The 23,203-nt window shown below is 49.8% G+C and overlaps 1 non-coding gene across 1 annotated transcript; it reads left to right on the top strand.

The window, feature by feature from the left end:
• The first annotated feature begins 22,740 nt into the window (after positions 1-22,740).
• Positions 22,741-22,822, top strand: TRNAS-UGA (transfer RNA serine (anticodon UGA)). Its single transcript has one exon. It is a non-coding gene; the product is annotated as a tRNA-Ser (tRNA).
• Positions 22,823-23,203: the final 381 nt, after the last annotated feature.

Consider the following 23,203-nt stretch of genomic DNA (forward strand, 5'->3'; position numbering starts at 1 on the left):
AACGGTAATACTAATAACATCAATCTTACTTATATCTGCAGTAATGATGAAATTGATTTCCTGGATGTGCGAGTTTTTAAAGGGAACGATGGACTTTTGTGCACAGATATTTTTCGCAAGAAAACAGCGGTGAACTCTCTTCTGAGTGCGAAATCTTCACACCCAAGTCAGGTGATTAACTCCATACCTGTTGGTCAATTTTTACGTGTGAAACATGTCTGCTCCAGTGATGCATTGTTTGAACGACAGTCGGATGATTTGAAAAAACGGTTTGGTGCCCGTCACTATCACCACAAAGCCATACAGGATGGCTATACCAGGGCGAGGGATACCCCACGTAGTGAGTTGCTTAAAACTCGCACTAAGAAGGATGATGGTGATGTGGTTCGCTTCATTACCCCTTATCATGCGCAGTGGAGGGAAATGTCGGATATTATTAAAAAACATTGGTCAATCCTTCATACTGACAATGATCTATATCAAATTTTGACTCCATCACCTGCGATTACACCTAAAAAGTCAAAAACCCTTAAAGATCAAATTGTGAGAAGTCATTATATTCCCGCTGTTGCAAAACCATTTGGGGTTAGTAAGGGCATAAGATGGGGTTCTCGACCATGTGGAGACTGTGGCGCCTGCCCGCAGATGGACCGTGCTTTGGAATTTTGGGACTCATCACAAAAAAACACATATAAAGTCACTGACTTTATCAACTGCCGGACATCAGGGATCATCTATTGGGCAATATGCCCATGTGGTCTTGTGTATGTGGGGCTCACATCCCGTGAGTTCAGGGTGCGCATTCTTGAGCACCTTCGTGACATCCGGAATGCGGCCAAACTGCACAGACCAGAAGACATCTGCATCCTTAACAATATCCCCAAGCATTTTAAAGAATGTCATAATTCTAACTGGCGACTGTTGAAGTTTAGGGGTATTGAGCAGGTCCATCTTGGGGCTAGGGGTGGTGACCTAAAAAATGCACTATTAAAAAGAGAGGCTCGTTGGATAACACTACTTGATACCACCAAACCTAAGGGTCTTAACGACTTGGTTAGTTACAGACCCTTTTTGACCTGATTTGACCTGTTGCTCTGCGGTGCTGCGCCATATAGGGTTGTAATTGCTGCTGGTTGTTTTGCCATCTGTTTTATATTTTTGTTTTTAATTATTTTTTCATCTTTTCTTTATCATATGATCTTTTAGATGTGGTGGGCTGTGTAGGCCGGACACTCAGGATGGATGAGATGGAAAAGAAGGAATAGAAAGGAAGCGGAATTGTTGTTTACACCTATGGACTTACAGCCATGTATATGAACAGTACACCAAAACAAGAAATATCTCATATCTTGAACTCATTATAATGTTGATATGATGTTTATATATCTTTCCATGGATGTGGCTGTTCAGCTTTATTGTGCTGCCCTCTTTCTTTCCCCTTTCCAATATAGTGCTAATAACCTCCGTCCTTTGTGCACATGATCCCCTGATTCTCCCTCCTCCTCTCTGCCCAGTGCCACAATTGAGGTCTGACCTGAGCGCACGCGCGGTCTGGCCTCGGTGACGCTGGCCGGCGTGGATGACGGACATCGGGTGTCACCACTCTGAGATGTGGTTGATAGCCTCCGTCCTGTGCGCGCACTGCCCCCTGATCCTCCCTCCTCCCCTCTGCCCGGCGTCCTATTGGGAGTCCGGCTTGCGCGCATGCGCGGTCTGACTTCCGGGACGCCGGGCAGCGTGGGTGATGGACATCGGGCGTCCGCGGCGCGCCACTATAGGACGGTAGGACACACTGGCCTGTATATAATCAGCCACCCACATCACCCCTGCACCTCCCGACGAAGCGGCAGCGAAACGCGTCGAGGTGCAGGGAGGTGTGCATGTTGAGGGTCTCCCCAGCCCTTTGGTAAGATACTAGATCCAGCAACGCAGTCTGTGATCCCATTCAGGATCCCGGCTTGGCAGGTTTAAAATTTTCATGCATACATCTAATCATGCAAATTTCCCTTGCCATATATGGCACCATTATTAAGCAATTCTGATTGTACAGCGAGGGTTGTTTTTTATACATGTCAGGCCAAGGGCTACGTTATATTGTCTAATACTTCTGTGGACATATGATCAAGATCTGATTGTCTTCATGTTATTTGTGGGTTGCTGCCCATATATGGTTAATTTTGCTACAATACAAACTGCAGGCAATCCATTTAAATAACTGACACTACATGTCCCCTGAACATCTAGAGCATGCTGTGAGATCTTTGTATAACCAAGTGATCTGATTCATTGGTCGTTGATCATTGTACCATGTCAATAATTTTCTATATTATCATGTTTTCTGGGCTGGACCCTCCGGGCGCACCTTCCTGTTTTTAATATGTCTCTACAAACACTACTGTGCACTTTGTGCTGTTTTGATTGTTATCCTTTTATCAATTTTGTACATTCATGAATAAATTTGCACCTCATTATAAAATGAAACATGGTTTTAAGTATTTAATAGATAGAGGTGCAATGACTATTTAATATGAAGGTCTTTTTGCTGTTTTTGTGGTCTTTTTTGGTGACCGTTCATATGCATGGCTTGTGATACTATGGACCTATTCATTCAATTGGTTTTGTTTTGTACTTGGACCCTGAAGCCAGGAGCCAGAAACAAGTGGAACTGGTTAATTAACAGATTGAGGCTAGGACTAGAGGTCTGTCCCACCCAAAGTCCCTCATAGAAGACAACAGCCCACCGATTAGGGATAAGAGGTCACCGCCAAGGCCCATAGATCCCACGGGCCAGCGTCTGCGGGCACGGCTCTTTAGGCCACATCCAGCTGGGAGCGGACTCCTACGTTTCAAACTGGGAAGTCTTTTCTACTTAAACAGTGCAGGAAAAGGTTAGAGACCACCAGCCGGGTGGGGGATCCCAAACGCAACCGGCCGCGACACCGGCCACTACCACCTTGGTTTACCAGAGACTTGTGTGTTTTACTAAAAGTGAGTACACCAGCAACCCCTGCGGTCGTCATTCTCCCTGTACCAGAGGAATCAGGTCCTGGGGCCACCATACCTGCCCACGGAGTGGTTAACATCTTGCTGCACCACATCTCCCCCGGGTGCCCCGTAACAGCAGCGGTGGTGTCCCACCTCACCACACACCATGGGTGGTGTCACAAACTTAGTATGGCCTAGCCCATACGTCTATGACACCCATTTTATTCGGCGTGTCCGTGAGTCCCCCGGGTCTGGAGACCATCAAGCCACCACCCCTGAAGGTCTAGATCCAAGCAGCAGTGGCTTCTGGCACGGGGGTGGCCTATATACACTGCAGGTGCAGACTGTGCTGTACAGACAACACCTGACTGACTGCAGGTATCTATTCCAGATGTAGGTAGCGGGCTCAGGAGCCGAGTCTGCTGTATACACTGCGGGTGCAGACTGTGCTGTACAGACAACACCTGACTGACTGCAGGTATCTATTCCAGATGTAGGTAGCGGGCTCAGGAGCCGAGTCTGCTGTATACACTGCGGGTGCAGACGACATTACAATACAAACAAAAAATTAGTAAAATAGAAATCCTTCAGTTTTTGATTAAATAAGCCCAGAGACAGGAGTCAGACCTCAGCAGTTCTAGTGATCCTGCAGAGAATGGAGCTTCTATTAGTGTCATTACGGTCTCTATAGAACTTCACCAGTGAGAAGGAATGACATCCTCCCATATGGTCTAGCGGTCAGGATTCCTGGTTTTCACCCAGGCGGCCCAGGGTTGACTCCCGGTATGGGAAGAATAATATTTTTGTTTTTTGCCCAATTTATTAAAAAGGACTTTGTCACCAGGTTTTTGCTATGTAATCTGAAAATAGCATGCAGTAATGGTTAACCCAGAGACTTCAGGGATGCCTCTCTTTTCACACTGTGTGATAGTTTACCTGAAAGCTTATTTTAGCTTTAGGAAATTATCATTGCTAGACAAGGTCAGTAGCACTCAACTAGTCTGGCACAACCCCACCTGTGATTAGCAGTTCAGTATCTATAGACGTTGTACATACAGTACCGGGTGTGGGCGTGGTTATCTCTCTCAGCTCTGCTGGATTGCTAAATCTAAAAACTCTGATTGTGTGGGCTCTTTGGAAGTCACTAGGTAGCAGACGGTGGTCTGGGCCTAGTAGGAGCTGGACCCCCGGTTGCAGGGGATCGTGACAAGGGGCATGAAACTGTCGAGGAGGATAGCCGGTGCTCTTGTACCATTGTGACGCCCTGGGCAAGCCAGGGGTCACAGGTCATTGCACCAACACACCCTACACCCCAGTTAGGAACACTAAAGCTAAACCAAAATCCTTGTTGCCTTCCTCCAGAGGCTGATGTTCACACCAGGGGGTGGGCCAGGCTGTTGGCTCCGCCCACCGAGGAGTTCACAGCTCTGGAGGCGGGAAGAACCAAGTAGTTCAGTTTAGGAGGAGGAAGTGGAAGGAGTAAACAAGAAGTTAAGCTAGGGAAGTGAAGTGGTAAAGGAGGAGTAAGGGAAAGTGAAGGAAGGTGAAAGGTGACAGAAAGAAAGCCTGAAGAGAGTCCAGCTGTGTGCAGGACAGGGTCAGCAAGGTCAGCAACGACGGTGACTGTCCAGAGGGGTGACTGTTCGGGAGTTCCTGGAAGGGCCGCGGACGGGTGGTGACCCGGCGGTCTGGAGCAGCGTGCAAAGGACAGTCAGCACCAGGGCAGGGGCCTCTCGGACCCCGGCAAGGCTAGGAGTCGCCATAATTTGCCGAATCCGTCAGTGAAGGGGACGTAGATCCCCCAACAACCAAGTCCCGATTGAAGGCAACAGTCCAACCATTAAGGAGGAACACCGCCACCGCCAGGGCACCAGTTCCTCAGGGCCAGCGTCTGCGGGCAAAGGAGAGCTCCTCCGGTCCAGCTTGAAGCCGGGGAGCGGGTTACCGGTGGGAACCCATCGCTACCAACTTAGAAACATCAGGTGCAGGTCAGAGGGACATCACCATTACCTACTGGGAGAGCAAGTGCAGCCGTCCGTGGGAACCGTCTTTCCAGCCGTGTGTTTTACCGTAAAACTGTGTCAACGTCTCAGGCTGAGTGAGTACCACAGTGCCGCAAGGCACAGCGCTGCCCCCGCGTCCCTGCGCCCACCAGGCCCTGCATCTCCCATCTCATCACCGGGCCCCGGGATCACCAACCCCTACCCACGGAGGGGCAACGCAACACCTGGCTGCTCCGCATCACCATCCCCGGGATCCCCATATTGAGCAGCGGTGGTGAAATCACCACAACCGTGGGTGGCATCACGGACAATAAACTACACACCCAACAACCCCCCTTTCACTCACGGGCGAGGAGTGCCGCTCGAGAACCCCCGGGATCCGGCCCACAGCTCGAGCCACCACTGAGCAGCAACCGCCGGACCCGAGCAGAAGGGGTGAGCGTAGTGTGCTGACACCCTCCTCCCCGCCCGCGACACCATCACCAGGCTAGGACCAGGGCACGACGGGGTACGTGGACCCTAGGTCAGGGAGTAGCTTCAGGCAACCTGACAATTGACCCGACGAGAACGGAGCCTTCAAGATCCGCTCCCCACCCGCTCCAAAATCGGGGTACTAGCGCAACGAGGGGGATAGGACTTTCCACTAAACGATCCAGGAAATCCCAAGCGTGAACCCTGAGAGCAAGCTCCCTCAGTTAGCCATACTGGGGAGCGGGACCCGACTAGTTCTACACTACAGGGGCCAACTAGCAAGAGAAGTGCCAAGAGGAAGGTCACGGATCATCAGGCAACACCAGTGGGAACGGGACCCAAACAAGCTCCCCTCAGTGGCAGCGGTGTCCAGAACTTTGGTTTACCAAGTTGTCGGTGTCAGCTTTATGGACTGAGTGAGTACGAAAGTGACCCTTTCACTCCCAACGGCACTCCCCAGACACCATCACCGAGTCCCTGGCATTCCCACTACCCGTGGAGGATTTAAACACGTAGCTGCCCACTCCATCGCCCCCCGAGTACTCCCAGCTGCAGCGGTGGTACTCCACCTTACCACGCACCACGGGTGGCGTCACGAACTTTAAATATACAATCCCCTGTAAATACCTCCTTTATTTGAGTGGCCGCATGACCCCTGGCCACCGCGGATCCAGATCCGAACAGCTTGGCTGCTGACACAGGGGCCGCACAGTAACGTAACAAAAGAACATCACATAACGGCAGTCCAAACCCACGCCACCTATGAGAAGCTGCAAGAATCCACATCTCAAGGCCACCTACGAGAAGCTGCAGGACTTTAAACCTTGATGCCACCTACGAGAAGCTGCAGGACTTTAAACCTTGATGCCACCTACGAGAAGCTGCAGGACTTTAAACCTTGATGCCACCTACAAGAAGCTGCAGGATTTTAAGCCTTGAGGCCACCTATGAGAAGCTGCAGGACTTTAAACCTTGAGGCCACCTACGAGAAGCTGCAGGATTTTAAGCCTTGAGGCCACCTACGAGAAGCTGCAAAATTCAAGACTCGAGGCCGTGCTACTCATAACACAATGTTTCTCCCCAAAAGGAAACATTTGTGCCAAAATGTATGCATATTTTCTTGTGCGTTGTGTAACTCTATCATTCCATGGGATGTCCTGATCTTCCAACTTCTCTCAAAAGTGGCAAGAAAAAAGCAACAGCACAAAAAGTTGTATAAAGGCCCCGTCACACTAAGCAACATCGCTAGCAACATCGCTGCTAACGAACAACTTTTGTGACGTAGCAGCGACCTTGCTAGTGATGTTGCTGTGTGTGACATCCAGCAACAACCTGGCCCCTGCTGTGAGGTCATTGGTTGTTGCTGAATGTCCTGGGCCATTTTTTAGTTGTTGCTGTCCCGCTGTGAAGCACAGATCGCTGTGTGTGACAGCGAGACAGCAACAACTAAATGTGCAGGCAGCAGGAGCCGGCTTCTGCGGAGCCTGGTAACCACAGTAAATATCGGGTAATCAAGAAGCCCTGTCCTTGGTTACCCGATATTTACCTTCGTTACCAGCGTCCGCAGCTCTCACTGTCAGTGCCAGCTCCTGCTCTGTGCACATGTAGCTACAGCACACATCGGGTAATTAACCCCATGTGTGCTGTAACTAGGAGAGCAGGGAGCCAGCGCTAAGCATTGTGCGCTGCTCCCTGCTCTGTGCACATGTAGCTGCAGCACACATCGGGTAATTAACCCGATATGTGCTGTAACTAGGAGAGCAGGGAGCCAGCGCTAAGCGGTGTGCGCTGCTCCCTGCTCTCTGCATGTGTAGCTGCGTGCACTGGTAACCAAGGTAAATATCGGGTTGGTTACCCGATATTTACCTTAGTTACCAAGCGCAGCATCTTCCACGCGGCGCTGCTGGCTGGGGGCTGGGACACTGGTTGTTGGTGAGCTCACCAGCAACTCGTGTAGCCACGCTCCAGCGATCCCTGCCAGGTCAGGTTGCTGGTGGGATCGCTGGAGCGTCGCAGTGTGACATCTCACCAGCAACCTCCTAGCAACTTACCAGCGATCCCTATCAGGTTGGATCGTTGTTGGGATCGCTGGTAAGTTGTTTAGTGTGACTGGGCCTTAAGTTGTATAAAGCCCCCAATAAATTCCATTATTAGGAGGGAAGTGTCAGCCTGTGCCTAAATCTGCCTATAAATAGATAAGTGTGAATAGTAAGGAGCTGCCGACCACTGACATCTACATGACAGAGACCTCGCACCCACACAGGACAATCACACAATGTGCGATCAGTGGTGGATTTATCTCCAGATCTAAGAATACTTCCCTTCTCTATTGTATCATGATCCTTTACTGACAGGTTCCTTAGGTTCTCAATGGTTGCTGTCTGGCACTGGGAGGGTCAGTTGTGATGTAGTCCTGGTATGTGTAGAGCTTGCTCCACATGCTGGGACCTGGGCTGCCTTTTATCCGCAGTTGCCTCTTGTGCAACATGGAAGTGGTTATATATACAGGTTACAGGTATGTGTGCTCCATTATGGTTCTGCTCTTAATTTTATCTAGGAGGCCGCATGGCACATGAAATACATAATATAGTGTAGGACCCCCCTATAGAGATTTGTCGTGACGTTGGCAGGGGTGGCTCAAAGAATTGATCAATTATTTGCTAAAAATCTCATTTTTGTATTATAGTACAGTTGGAATAAATCTGTGAAGTTGCACTTTCTATATGATGCCTGCCATTTTCAGATCGTGCTGGCTCCTTTTTCTCTTTTTTATCTGTGTATAAATCACGAATAACGAATCTAGTGCAAATCAATGGGAAACTCAAATAATTTTTCAGCAGACCCTCCCAGAATGTTTGGCGAGGCTGTAAACATGCTGAAATGGGTGGAAAAGAGCTGGAATTAAATAGGAACAGCATGAGGAAGAAGCCTGGATGCATTTTTGAAACACAGGTCACCTCTGGGTAGTCCCCGGCCTTTTTCTGATAACCAGCACAGGTAAAGCAGACAGCTGTGTGTGGTCTGGTATTCTGAAGCTAGGAAGGTCCACAGCTATTGGACCCTCCTCAGCCTAAAAATAGCAGCCCGCAGCCGCCTTACAATTGGCACCTCCATCAGATGCGCCAGTTGGGGCGCTTTACCCGACTCATCCCCATATGGGGAATATATGGAGTTGATGTCAGCTGTGATTTTTTTTAAAAAAATCACAGCTGCCATTAAGCCCTGGGTTTTCAATGGAGAGATGTCTATGAGATTCTCCCATTGCCAACCTTGTAAGTAAAATGAAAAAACACAAAAAAACCACATCCAGGAGGTCACCGGAGTTCGCAATGAACTCTGATGACTTTCTGGTGACACCCCCACGACACCCGTGCTACAGCGGGTGCAGGACGGTGACTTCATGGGTTCATCAGAGTTCATTAGGAACTCGGGTGACCTCCTGGCCGTCACTGCACACACACTGCTTGCTGGATACTCACCTGTCCCCGGCGCTGTCCCCGGGATGCTCCAGCTTCCAGCTCCTCAGTAGAGATGAGCGAACCGGTCGCGGTTCGGCTCGAGGTTGGTTCGCCGAACGGACCTCCCGTTCGAGTTCGGTTCGTCGAACGTTCGACGAACCGAACTCGAACTGCATAGGAAACAATGGCAGGCAATCACAAACACAGAAAAACACCTAGAAAACACCCTCAAAGGTGTCCAAAACGTCACAAACAACTCACAACACATGGGAAAGTGACAAGGACATATACTCATGCGAAAACAAAAGAGCTGGACAAGGAAAAAGAGGAGGACACACAGATATATGAGTATATGCAAGGAAACATCGATTCCATTATTGTGCAACTTGAGCCCTGCTCATTCTTGGCTTCCAATCTTGATAAATTGCCTGAGCTCGCCACGTACGTCTTGGGGATCTTGTCGTGTCCTGCAGCCAGCGTTCTCTCGGAACCTGTCTTCAGTGCTGCTGTGGGTCTGCTGGCAGATAAGCACACGTGTCTGTCCACTGACAATGTGGACATGGCTCTCAGAGGACTTTTCTTCCCCTGGGTCAGCCAGGGGACGGGAAAGGCACGCGTATTTTTGAGAGTGCTTCATGCAAAGCATCTTTTTCTTTTTCAAAAGGGGGCTCAACCGATGCCAGTCAAGTGGGGTGTGTGTGGCCCAGTGAGTGGCAACGAGGGAGACTGTGGTTGGAGTCCCCTCGCTGTGTTTCTAAAAGAACCAAGATGAACAAGTCATGGCTCTCAGAGGACTTTTCTTCCCCGGGGTCAGCCAGGGGACGGGAAAGGCACGCGTATTTTTGAGAGTGCTTCATGCAAAGCATCTTTTTCTTTTTCAAAAGGGGGCTCAACCGATGCCAGTCAAGTGGGGTGTGTGTGGCCCAGTGAGTGGCAACGAGGGAGACTGTGGTTGGAGTCCCCTCGCTGTGTTTCTAAAAGAACCAAGATGAACAAGTCATGGCTCTCAGAGGACTTTTCTTCCCCGGGGTCAGCCAGGGGACGGGAAAGGCACGCGTATTTTTGAGAGTGCTTCATGCAAAGCATCTTTTTCTTTTTCAAAAGGGGGCTCAACCGATGCCAGTCAAGTGGGGTGTGTGTGGCCCAGTGAGTGGCAACGAGGGAGACTGTGGTTGGAGTCCCCTCGCTGTGTTTCTAAAAGAACCAAGATGAACAAGTCATGGCTCTCAGAGGACTTTTCTTCCCCGGGGTCAGCCAGGGGACGGGAAAGGCACGCGTATTTTTGAGAGTGCTTCATGCAAAGCATCTTTTTCTTTTTCAAAAGGGGGCTCAACCGATGCCAGTCAAGTGGGGTGTGTGTGGCCCAGTGAGTGGCAACGAGGGAGACTGTGGTTGGAGTCCCCTCGCTGTGTTTCTAAAAGAACCAAGATGAACAAGTCATGGCTCTCAGAGGACTTTTCTTCCCCGGGGTCAGCCAGGGGACGGGAAAGGCACGCGTATTTTTGAGAGTGCTTCATGCAAAGCATCTTTTTCTTTTTCAAAAGGGGGCTCAACCGATGCCAGTCAAGTGGGGTGTGTGTGGCCCAGTGAGTGGCAACGAGGGAGACTGTGGTTGGAGTCCCCTCGCTGTGTTTCTAAAAGAACCAAGATGAACAAGTCATGGCTCTCAGAGGACTTTTCTTCCCCGGGGTCAGCCAGGGGACGGGAAAGGCACGCGTATTTTTGAGAGTGCTTCATGCAAAGCATCTTTTTCTTTTTCAAAAGGGGGCTCAACCGATGCCAGTCAAGTGGGGTGTGTGTGGCCCAGTGAGTGGCAACGAGGGAGACTGTGGTTGGAGTCCCCTCGCTGTGTTTCTAAAAGAACCAAGATGAACAAGTCATGGCTCTCAGAGGACTTTTCTTCCCCGGGGTCAGCCAGGGGACGGGAAAGGCACGCGTATTTTTGAGAGTGCTTCATGCAAAGCATCTTTTTCTTTTTCAAAAGGGGGCTCAACCGATGCCAGTCAAGTGGGGTGTGTGTGGCCCAGTGAGTGGCAACGAGGGAGACTGTGGTTGGAGTCCCCTCGCTGTGTTTCTAAAAGAACCAAGATGAACAAGTCATGGCTCTCAGAGGACTTTTCTTCCCCGGGGTCAGCCAGGGGACGGGAAAGGCACGCGTATTTTTGAGAGTGCTTCATGCAAAGCATCTTTTTCTTTTTCAAAAGGGGGCTCAACCGATGCCAGTCAAGTGGGGTGTGTGTGGCCCAGTGAGTGGCAACGAGGGAGACTGTGGTTGGAGTCCCCTCGCTGTGTTTCTAAAAGAACCAAGATGAACAAGTCATGGCTCTCAGAGGACTTTTCTTCCCCGGGGTCAGCCAGGGGACGGGAAAGGCACGCGTATTTTTGAGAGTGCTTCATGCAAAGCATCTTTTTCTTTTTCAAAAGGGGGCTCAACCGATGCCAGTCAAGTGGGGTGTGTGTGGCCCAGTGAGTGGCAACGAGGGAGACTGTGGTTGGAGTCCCCTCGCTGTGTTTCTAAAAGAACCAAGATGAACAAGTCATGGCTCTCAGAGGACTTTTCTTCCCCGGGGTCAGCCAGGGGACGGGAAAGGCACACGTATTTTTGAGAGTGCTTCATGCAAAGCATCTTTTTCTTTTTCAAAAGGGGGCTCAACCGATGCCAGTCAAGTGGGGTGTGTGTGGCCCAGTGAGTGGCAACGAGGGAGACTGTGGTTGGAGTCCCCTCGCTGTGTTTCTAAAAGAACCAAGATGAACAAGTCATGGCTCTCAGAGGACTTTTCTTCCCCGGGGTCAGCCAGGGGACGGGAAAGGCACGCGTATTTTTGAGAGTGCTTCATGCAAAGCATCTTTTTCTTTTTCAAAAGGGGGCTCAACCGATGCCAGTCAAGTGGGGTGTGTGTGGCCCAGTGAGTGGCAACGAGGGAGACTGTGGTTGGAGTCCCCTCGCTGTGTTTCTAAAAGAACCAAGATGAACAAGTCATGGCTCTCAGAGGACTTTTCTTCCCCGGGGTCAGCCAGGGGACGGGAAAGGCACGCGTATTTTTGAGAGTGCTTCATGCAAAGCATCTTTTTCTTTTTCAAAAGGGGGCTCAACCGATGCCAGTCAAGTGGGGTGTGTGTGGCCCAGTGAGTGGCAACGAGGGAGACTGTGGTTGGAGTCCCCTCGCTGTGTTTCTAAAAGAACCAAGATGAACAAGTCATGGCTCTCAGAGGACTTTTCTTCCCCGGGGTCAGCCAGGGGACGGGAAAGGCACGCGTATTTTTGAGAGTGCTTCATGCAAAGCATCTTTTTCTTTTTCAAAAGGGGGCTCAACCGATGCCAGTCAAGTGGGGTGTGTGTGGCCCAGTGAGTGGCAACGAGGGAGACTGTGGTTGGAGTCCCCTCGCTGTGTTTCTAAAAGAACCAAGATGAACAAGTCATGGCTCTCAGAGGACTTTTCTTCCCCGGGGTCAGCCAGGGGACGGGAAAGGCACGCGTATTTTTGAGAGTGCTTCATGCAAAGCATCTTTTTCTTTTTCAAAAGGGGGCTCAACCGATGCCAGTCAAGTGGGGTGTGTGTGGCCCAGTGAGTGGCAACGAGGGAGACTGTGGTTGGAGTCCCCTCGCTCTGTTTCTAAAAGAACCAAGATGAACAAGTCATGGCTCTCAGAGGACTTTTCTTCCCCGGGGTCAGCCAGGGGACGGGAAAGGCACGCGTATTTTTGAGAGTGCTTCATGCAAAGCATCTTTTTCTTTTTCAAAAGGGGGCTCAACCGATGCCAGTCAAGTGGGGTGTGTGTGGCCCAGTGAGTGGCAACGAGGGAGACTGTGGTTGGAGTCCCCTCGCTGTGTTTCTAAAAGAACCAAGATGAACAAGTCATGGCTCTCAGAGGACTTTTCTTCCCCGGGGTCAGCCAGGGGACGGGAAAGGCACGCGTATTTTTGAGAGTGCTTCATGCAAAGCATCTTTTTCTTTTTCAAAAGGGGGCTCAACCGATGCCAGTCAAGTGGGGTGTGTGTGGCCCAGTGAGTGGCAACGAGGGAGACTGTGGTTGGAGTCCCCTCGCTGTGTTTCTAAAAGAACCAAGATGAACAAGTCATGGCTCTCAGAGGACTTTTCTTCCCCGGGGTCAGCCAGGGGACGGGAAAGGCACGCGTATTTTTGAGAGTGCTTCATGCAAAGCATCTTTTTCTTTTTCAAAAGGGGGCTCAACCGATGCCAGTCAAGTGGGGTGTGTGTGGCCCAGTGAGTGGCAACGAGGGAGACTGTGGTTGGAGTCCCCTCGCTGTGTTTCTAAAAGAACCAAGATGAACAAGTCATGGCTCTCAGAGGACTTTTCTTCCCCGGGGTCAGCCAGGGGACGGGAAAGGCACGCGTATTTTTGAGAGTGCTTCATGCAAAGCATCTTTTTCTTTTTCAAAAGGGGGCTCAACCGATGCCAGTCAAGTGGGGTGTGTGTGGCCCAGTGAGTGGCAACGAGGGAGACTGTGGTTGGAGTCCCCTCGCTGTGTTTCTAAAAGAACCAAGATGAACAAGTCATGGCTCTCAGAGGACTTTTCTTCCCCGGGGTCAGCCAGGGGACGGGAAAGGCACGCGTATTTTTGAGAGTGCTTCATGCAAAGCATCTTTTTCTTTTTCAAAAGGGGGCTCAACCGATGCCAGTCAAGTGGGGTGTGTGTGGCCCAGAGAGTGGCAACGAGGGAGACTGTGGTTGGAGTCCCCTCGCTGTGTTATACATGCTTTTAGAAGGGCATGACATGGCTTGGAGGTTGACTTTCATAAAATGCAAACTGTTGGCTACCAAAATGCTGCCTTTCCAACAACTGTGGTTATAGGCAATGAGGAACATACTGATGAAGATGAGACGCAGATACCCGATTGGGATGACAACTTAAATATTCGGTCAGGGCAAGAAGAAACTCGGTCTGAGGGGGAGGGGAGTGCAAACACAACAATTGATGATGAAGTTCTAGATCCCACCTACTGTCAACCCACAGTCAGACACTCGAGGAGGTCAATAGAGGCGGTGGAGGAGGATGCAACCGACGTCGAAGTAACCTGGCGCCTTCCTGGACACAGTCGGAGCACTGGTAGCACGTCTACAACTGCATCCTCCGCCACCACTCTGCCTCTGAGCATTATTCGGGGTGGATCAACAGGTCGCATGGCCTCTAAGCCTTGCCTAGCCTGGTCCTTTTTTGACATAAAAAAAGATCGGCCAAATTATGTGATCTGTAACATTTGCCATGGTTATCTTAGTAGAGGTCAAAACCTCAGCAGTTTGACAACTTCTTCCATGAATCGTCACATGAATAAATATCATATGGCCTGGTGGGAAGCTCACCGTGCTGCAATGCGGCCTAGTGGAGCCAACCATCCACCGCCTGCCCCTTCCAGGGCATCCGCGCGCTCGTCATCTTCTAGGACTGTGGGGACAGCTGTCACACCTGTATTTCCACCCACAACTTCCACCACTGTAACCGCAACAGGCAGTTTGCTTGGTAGGTCGTCAGTTGGTTTGGAAGGGGAAACAAGTGAGTGTGTACAGCTCTCTCAGACATCGATAGCACCAACTTTGGATGAAGGCAACATCATGTCTCCGCCTGCACTTTCCTCCCAAAGCTGCATTTTTCCAGGGACACCCTACTCAACACCGTCTACACACAGCAGCCAGATCTCTGTCCCTCAGATGTGGTCAAATAAAAGGCCACTTCCTTCGACCCATGACAAAGCGAAGAGGTTGACTCTATCCCTCTGTAAGCTGTTGGCTACAGAAATGCTGCCTTTCCGCCTAGTGGACACACAGGATTTTAGAGACCTTATATCTGTCGCTGTGCCCCAGTACCAGATGCCTAGTCGCCACTACTTCTCTAAGAAAGGTGTGCCCGCGCTACACCAGCATGTCGCACACAATATCACCGCTTCCTTGAGAAACTCTGTGTGTGAACGGGTGAATTTCACCACCGATACTTGGACCAGTAAGCATGGACAGGGACGTTACATGTCGCTGACTGGGCACTGGGTAACTATGGTGATAGATGGTGAAGGGTCTGCTGCACAAGTCTTGCCGTCCCCACGACTTGTGTGTCAATCCTCTGTCTGTCCAAGTTCCGCCACTGCTTCTGCATCCTCCACCTCATCTGGGTCCTCCACCTCCGCCCCAAGCCTGCCTGGTCAGGCCACCAGCGTTCTCACTGCGCAGAAGGAATGACGCACTCCTCATTACTATGCTGGCAGCAGAGCGCAACGGCATCAGGCGGTCTTTAGCTTGACATGTCTTGGGAATAAGAGTCACACAGCTGAGGAGTTGTGGTCAGCTCTGCGGTCCGAGTTTAATAAATGGTTGTCTCCACTCAACCTGCAGCCTGGTAAGGCCGTGTGCGACAATGCTGCAAACCTGGGTGCGGCCCTTCGCCTGGGCAAGGTGACACACGTGCCTTGTATGGCTCACGTGTTGAACCTTGTTGTCCAGCAATTTTTAACACACTATCCCGGCCTAGATGGCCTTCTGACCAGGGCACGGAAACTGTCTGCAGTGCTCACTTCCGCCGTTCAACCGCCGCAGCTGAGCGACTTGCATCGCTCCAGAAGTCTTTCGGCCTGCCGGTTCATCGCCTGAAATGCGATGTGGCGACACGCTGGAATTCAACTCTCCACATGTTACAGCGACTGTGGCAGCACCGCAGAGCCCTGGTGCAATACGTCATGACGTATAGCCTGGGCCAACGAGATGCAGAGGTGGGGCAGATCACCCTGATGGAGTGATGTCAGATCAAGGACCTATGCACCCTTCTGCACAGTTTCGACATGGCGACGAATATGTTTAGCGCTGACAATGCCATTATCAGCATGACGATTACAGTCATTTACATGCTGGAGCACACGCTAAACACTATTCGGAGTCAGGGGGTGGGACAACAGGAAGGGGAGGAACTACAGGAGGATTCATATGCGCAAGACACAACAACATCACCAAGGTCCAGACGTTCATCATCACCAACGCGGCAGGCATGGGACCATGGGGGACAGGGATCAACAAGGGCGCATGGTAGCAGGCGAGATGTTGAGGAAGGTGCAGGAGGACATGAAGATATGGAGGACGAACTGTCCATGGACATGGAAGACTCAGCAGATGAGGGGGACCTTGGTCAAATTTAAGTTGAAAGAGGTTGGGGGGAGATGACAGAGGAAGAAAGAACGGTTAGCACCTCTATGCCACAAACACAGCGTGGACTTGGTCCGCATGGCTGCGCAAGACACATGAGTGCCTTCTTGTTGCACTACCTCCAACATGACCCTCGTATTGTCAAAATTAGAAGTGATGATGACTACTGGCTTGCCACACTATTAGATCCCCGGGACAAGTCCAAATTTTGTGACATAATTCCACCCATAGAAAGGGACGCACGTATGCAGGAGTATCAGCAGAAGCTGTTACTCGATCTTAGCTCGGCTTTTCCACCAAACAACCGTGCAGGTGAAGGGAGTGATTCTCCCAGTTGTAACTTGACAAACATGGGACGGCCTCGTCATCTTCAACAGTCTACCCGTACCAGTAGGACCGTATCTGGTGCTGGTAACAGCAATTTTATGGAATCTTTTCATAATTTTTTTAGACCCTCCTTTGCAAGGCCACCAGAGACATCAAGTGTGTCACATAGTCAACGGATGGAGAGGATGATACAGGAGTATCTCCAAATGAACATCGATGCAATGACTTTGCAAATGGAGCCTTGCTCCTTTTGTGCTTCAAATCTAGAAAAATGTCAAGAGCTCTCCAGTTACGCCTTGAAGATTTTGTCGTGTCCAGCTGCCAGCGTTGTCTCTGAACGTGTATTCAGTGCTGCTGGGTGTGTGCTGACAGATAAGCGCACGCGTCTGTCCAGTGACAATGTGGACAGACTGACGTTCATCAAAATGAACAAGTCATGGATCCAGAAGGAATTTACTACCCCTGTGTCATCCTGGGGAGAGTAAATGCTTGTGGATTTGGAATGTGCTTGATGCAAATCAAAACATCCTGTTTGCAACTAGGGCACAAGTCCTGCCACTGATGGGGTGGGTGTCTGTGTGCCCAATTTGGGGAAAAAAGGTAGACTCCGCTTGGAGTAACCCTTGCTTGCTGTGTTTTTTAAAAATGATACAAGATGAACAGATCTGAAGGCAAGATGAAGCCAACATCATGTCTCCGCCTGCACTTTTCTCACAAACCTGCATTTTTCCAGGGACACCCTACTCAACACCGTCTACAGACAGCAGCCAGATCTCTGTCCCTCAGATGTGGTCAAATAAAAGGCCACTTACTGCGACCCATGACAAAGCTAAGTGGTTGACTCTATCCCTCTGTAAGCTGTTGGCTACCGAAATGCTGCCTTTACGCGTAGTGGACACACAGGATTTTACAGACCTTATGTCTGTCGCTGTGCCCCAGTACCAGATGCCCAATCACCACTGCTTCTCCAAGAAAAGCATGCCCGCGCTACACCAGCATGTCGCACACAACATCACCACTTCCTTGAGAAACTCTGTGTGCGACAGGGTGCATTTCAACACAGATACTTGGACCAGTAAGCATAGACAGGGTCATTACATGTCACTGACTGGGCACTGGCAAACTATGGTGAGAGATGGAGAAGGGTCTGCTGTACAAGTCTTGCCGTCCCCACGAGTTGTTTCAATCCTTGTTCTGTATGTAGAAGTTAATACACTGCTTCTGCCTCTTCAACCTCGTGTGGGTCCTCTACCTTGGCGCAAACCCTGTGTGGTCAGGCCACCCTTCCTTGCAACTGCGCACAAGGACTACCACACACCTCCTTACTATGCTGGCAGCAGAGCTCAATGCCATCAGGCGGTCAAAGTTTTACTTTGAAATGTATGGGAAATGTGAGTCACACCGCTATTACAGAGAATAGTAGTCAGGCAGGGTCAAAACATTAATTGAGGAACAGGAACAGAATGGGACGGCCAGGACTTAATCAGAAAACAAGCAGAGGTGAAATGCGTATCGGCCAACAAGGTACATAAACAGCAAGCAGGAAAAGTAGTCAGGTAACAAGCACACAAAATCATAAAACTGAACTGGGGGTAAAATTAACCAGAGGTTCATAGCTATGTCTGGCAGTGGTCTGCAGACAGGATGGGCATAAAAAAGGGTGTGGTGTCTTCCCATTGGTTGTAGCTGAATGATGGTATTTCATCTGTGAGATACCCACCAGCTACATTCAGCCAGAGATTCTGCATCTGTCAAGGTAATGCAGCCCAGTGGGTGAGCATAACCTGCGTCCACCTGCGCCGCTGGCATCGACTACTCTCCCATCATCAGCACTATTCATGAAAGGAACACGTTGTCACCTGGCGACCGGAGTACAAATTGACGGAGCGGACTCCGTTGGTGACTTAACAGCCGTGTGCGGCAATGATGCAAACCTGGCTGCGGGCCATCCTCAGGGCAATGTGACACACGTGCCTTTTAGGGCTCACGTGTTGAACCGAATTCGCCAGCAATTTTTAAAACACCATCACGGCCTACATGGCCTTGTGCAGTGGGCACGCTCGCTATGTGCTCACTTCCATCGTGCGCACACAGCAGCTCAACAACTTTCATCACTCCGGAAGTCTTAGGGTCTGGCAGTTAAACGCCGTAAATGCGATGTTTCGACACGCAGGAATTGGAATCTGCACATGTTGCAGCGTGTGTGGCAGCACCGCAGAGCCCTGCTGAAATACGGTAAGACATATAGCCTGGGATAACTTGATCCAGAGGTGGTGCAGATCACGCTGCTGGAGTGGTGTCAGATCAAGGACCTATGCACCCTGCTACACAGTTTTGAAATGTCGACGAAGATGTTTAGCACTGGCGATGTCATTCTCAGCGTGACAATTCTGGTCATCTACATGATGGAGCACACTGTAATTATTATTCGGAGTCAGGTGTTGGGACAAGAGGAAGGGGAGGAAGTACAGGAGGAGTCATATGCGGAAGGGATAACAAGATCTACGAGGTCCAGATGGTCAGCGGCACCTATGCGGCAGTCATGGTGGGGGAGAGGGATTAACAAGGGCGCATAGTATCAGCAAAAAGTGTTGATGAAAGTGCAGGAGCCCATGAAGAAATGGAGGACGAACTGGCGATGGGCATGGAAGACTCAGCAGATGAGTGAGAGCTTGCTCACATTTCGGTTGTGCGAGGTTGGGGGGAGAGGGCAGAGGAAGGATGCACGATTCTCACCTCTCTGCCACCAACACACCAAGGACTTGGTCCTCCTGGATGCACAAGACACATGAGCGCCTTCTTGCTGCACTACCTACATGACCCTCGGATTGTATGAATTTGAACTAATCCTGAATACTGGGTTGCCACACTGTTACATCCCCGGTACAACACAAAATTTGGCGAAATAATTCCTGCCATAGAAATGGACGCACGTATACAGGAGTATCTGCAGAAGGTGGTACGCAATCTTAGATCTGCTTTTCCAGTAAACACCAGTGCTGCACAGAGTGAATCTCAACGCTTTGTCATGGATAGGAGGAAATGGTCTTTTACTTGTCCACATCGGAGGGACCGAGGGCTGGCTGCTGTGCTGAGATGGCGTTGAGTACGGTGTCCCTGCACAGTTGCACTTTTGGTCATATACAAAATGAGTTGAAAAAGGACAGATGCTGTTGGAAAGGGGAACAGGTGTGTTGGAAAGGGGAAAAAAGTTTTGGTCCGTGGATTTGGTGGTTAAGCAACTGTAACATTTGCTGAAGAAACACCATCTGTTACGGTGGACTGGCAGATTTGGATAAAGTGGTATATAATCTGTGACCGCTATATAACGAAAATTAATAAGAAAAGAAAGAGAAAGGTATATATCCCCATCAGCAGTCAGTGTCCACCGTGCTCCCAGATGGAAAAGGAGAGGTTGGCAACTTGAAGGTTTGGTGGAGGATACAGAGCTGTGTGGCTATGAAACTAATAGTAGCCTGAACCGAGTTAGACGCCATTCGGATCTGGAGACTGTGAGCCCTGTTAGCGTCACAGGGTCCACATGCCCACCCAGCCCAGGAACTCCCTGTTAACAACACAGGGGCCATTGAGTACGCTGACCGTGTGCGTAGGGGCCACACCTGTGGACAGCAGGCGCATCAGCAGCAGCAGGCCTGTTAATGCCACTGGGCTGCACAAGCAGGACTGTTAGGACAGGAGCTGGTCTTAACCGTTCTGCGTTACCAACTGTGGTGGTGGCCTGCATCGACACCCTATCCCTGCCTACCTCTGGCCTAAAGCCGCAATGGGTTCAACACATGGAGGTGTGCTCTTTCGGAGCATAATAGAAGACTGCGCACCTCCTGGTTGGCTCCAGCCCCTTTTATAACCTGGGTCCGCCCCAAACCAGGGTGAACCACAATGCACCTCCTGGAGACAAAAGTAGAGTGACACGTCATGAGTGGCATAACTAGCGTCCTATTTGGAAACGCAACTTCAATGCTGACCTCATGGCTGCCATGACCCAAACACCTCACCAGTCATCGTCTGAGCATCAATAATGCGGTGACAAGTCATAGGTGTGGGCCTCTGCAAGACATTTGGGAGGACACCTGATGCCCTGTGGTCTATATGGGACCCCCACATCAGGGGCAGGGCCAAAGAGTTCATTACCGGACCTAGTCTCTGATGCATGAAGTGCCTGAGCATGCTCAGTATCATGAAATACAGTCTCTGAAAAAAGACTATCAGCTTTAGCATGGTGTCTATGCCCAAAACAGGACTTATACCCGGCACGGAATGCAAGCACCTGTGCAAAGAGGCTTTTCACACTTAGTGTGGGAGCATGCGCTGTATCCCGAAATGAAGACTTAGCGTCAGGAATGGCACAGTCAGGCTGAGCATACTCACTAGGCGAAACACTGTAATTATGCTGCAGCTGGGGTACATCGGCACACGCATGCGCACTAGCTGCCTCTCCACACTTAGACGTGGAGGAGAAATTTGTCTTGGAGATGCTGTCTATGAACAGAAGGAAAAGCTAAAGGAAGCCTGACTTTCTATCCCTCCGAATTATGAAATGCAGCAATGAATTCCCTGAGTTTGCTATAACATTAGCGTAGCAAAATGTGCATGAGGGTGTGATGTAGAGGTGCTAGAAATAGCTTGTCACCAGTGGGGCACTAATGGAATACAACAGCCAGTTCTATGATGCCACTAAATGGCAGTATTTTGTGCTATCATTATAGCTTATTAAAAACAGAGCACGAGGTTGTCATGCAGAGGTGCTGCACATAGATTTGCACTAGTGTGACTAGACAAAAGTCCAATAGCCACGTTTAGGATACAACTAGGTACACTGACTGTTTGCTAGTATAATGGCTGAGTTTAAAAAAGTTTGAGTGTGCAATGCAGGCAGACGTCCTGCAAATAACGTTCCAATACTGTGAATTGACAAAAGTACAATAGCCACGTTTAGGATGCCACTAGGTACACTGAGTGTTTGCTAGTATAATGGCTTCGTTATAATTTGTTGTAGTGTGCAACGCAGGCAGATGCGCTCTGCAAATGTCTTGGCACTAGTGGGACTATAGCAAAGTCCAATAGCCACGTATAGGATGCCACTAGGTACACTGAATGTTTGCTAGTATAATGGCTTAGTTAGAATGAGTTGGAGTGTGCAGAGGACAGGAGGGTACAGTGGCAGGATTGTGGTGCTCTGGGTAGAGGAATGGAAGACTGCCTTTCTATTCCCTCCTAATGGTGAAATGCAGGGAGGAAATCCCTGACCTGGGCTACACAGACGCTGTTGCTGTTTGCAGGACCTGTCACCTATGGCTCTCTGACCCTGCCGCTTTGAGCCCTTAAAAGGACTGCTAGAAAGTGCTCTCCCTAAGCTGTCCAGCGCTGTGTATGGAGCGCATACAGCTGTATCGGCGATAGGACTCAGGAGGACGGAGCTGCGACACTGATGTCTGACACCAAAGACGCAGAAGGCAGATAATGGCGTCCTGGAGGAAAATGTCCGGTTTTATAATGCAGGGACATGTGACATGCAGATCCTATCACACATGCCGTTGCTTCTCTGGCTCAAAGTCCACTTAGCTGTGTGTTTGTCTGGGATTGGCTGACATGCTGGCCCGCCCCACAAGACGCGCGCGCTTAGGGAAGGAAGACAAGAAAAAAAAAAAAAATGGCGATCGCCATTATAGAAACAGCAGTGATCTGAAGGCGCTGTTCACGCACACTATACACTGAAATGTGATAATAGTTTGATTCACAGAGTGACTTACACTATTACAGCAGAAACCAAGCTAGGATTTAGCTGTTTTTTGGCTGCTAGAACCGTTCTCGAACGTTTCTAGAACTATCGAGCTTTTGCAAAAAGCTCGAGTTCTAGTTCGATCTAGAACATGCCCCAAAATCACTCGAGCCGCGAACTGGAGAACCTCGAACCACGAACCGCGCTCAACTCTACTCCTCAGTGCAGGGAATGATCAATGAATATAATGAGCGGCGGTCAGAAGCAGGAGACAGCAGAGCCAAAGACATCAGCGCTGGATACAGGTGAATATAGAAAATCTTTTTATATCATAGACTCGTGTGACACCCGTGCTGCCGGAGTAAAAACGGACATGTCTCTGTGTGTGCGTGCGGGGCCACGAGGGGTCACACGGTCCATGTGTAACTCCACAGAATAACATGGGTACGTGTGACATCCGTGTTAACAACAGATATGACACGTGCCTGAAGCACAGATGTCTGAAAAGGGACTAATACATTTTGTCTTCCTTTCTTCTGTCTTGTCTCCTTCCTTTATTCTTTTATTCTTGCCCTGTCCTCTTTGGTGTCTTTCCATTGCTAGATCACCTGTAGTCGTGGCCGAGCGGTTAAGGCGATGGACTTGAAATCCATTGGGGTCTCCCCGCGCAGGTTTGAATCCTGCCGACTACGGAGAGTTTTTGATTTACAGTTTTCTTCTGCCATCGTTTTATTCAATTCCCATGAGATATTTTCCAAAATTCCAAATTCCAAAACTGTAAATTATCTTTTGATTCTAAAAACTGAAAACAATTGGAAAATTCACAGAAGTTATCGCTGTAATCGCGGAGACTCACGACAGCGGCGGCTTTTCTATTATTTTGGCTGATGGACCTCCATAGTAGATTATTTTTTGCGGGACGGGGCGGCCTTTTTCGGGACGCTATATTAATATATATATCTAAAATTTTGGTCATGTTATAATCTACTTTTTTCCAATACTTTGATGAAAAAAACTAATTTTTACCCCATATATATATATTTCTCTGTTGTTCATTGAAGTTGACAGTTTTA

Source organism: Anomaloglossus baeobatrachus, chromosome 3 (genome assembly GCF_048569485.1).
Source record: "Anomaloglossus baeobatrachus isolate aAnoBae1 chromosome 3, aAnoBae1.hap1, whole genome shotgun sequence".
Lineage (NCBI taxonomy): Eukaryota > Metazoa > Chordata > Amphibia > Anura > Aromobatidae > Anomaloglossus > Anomaloglossus baeobatrachus.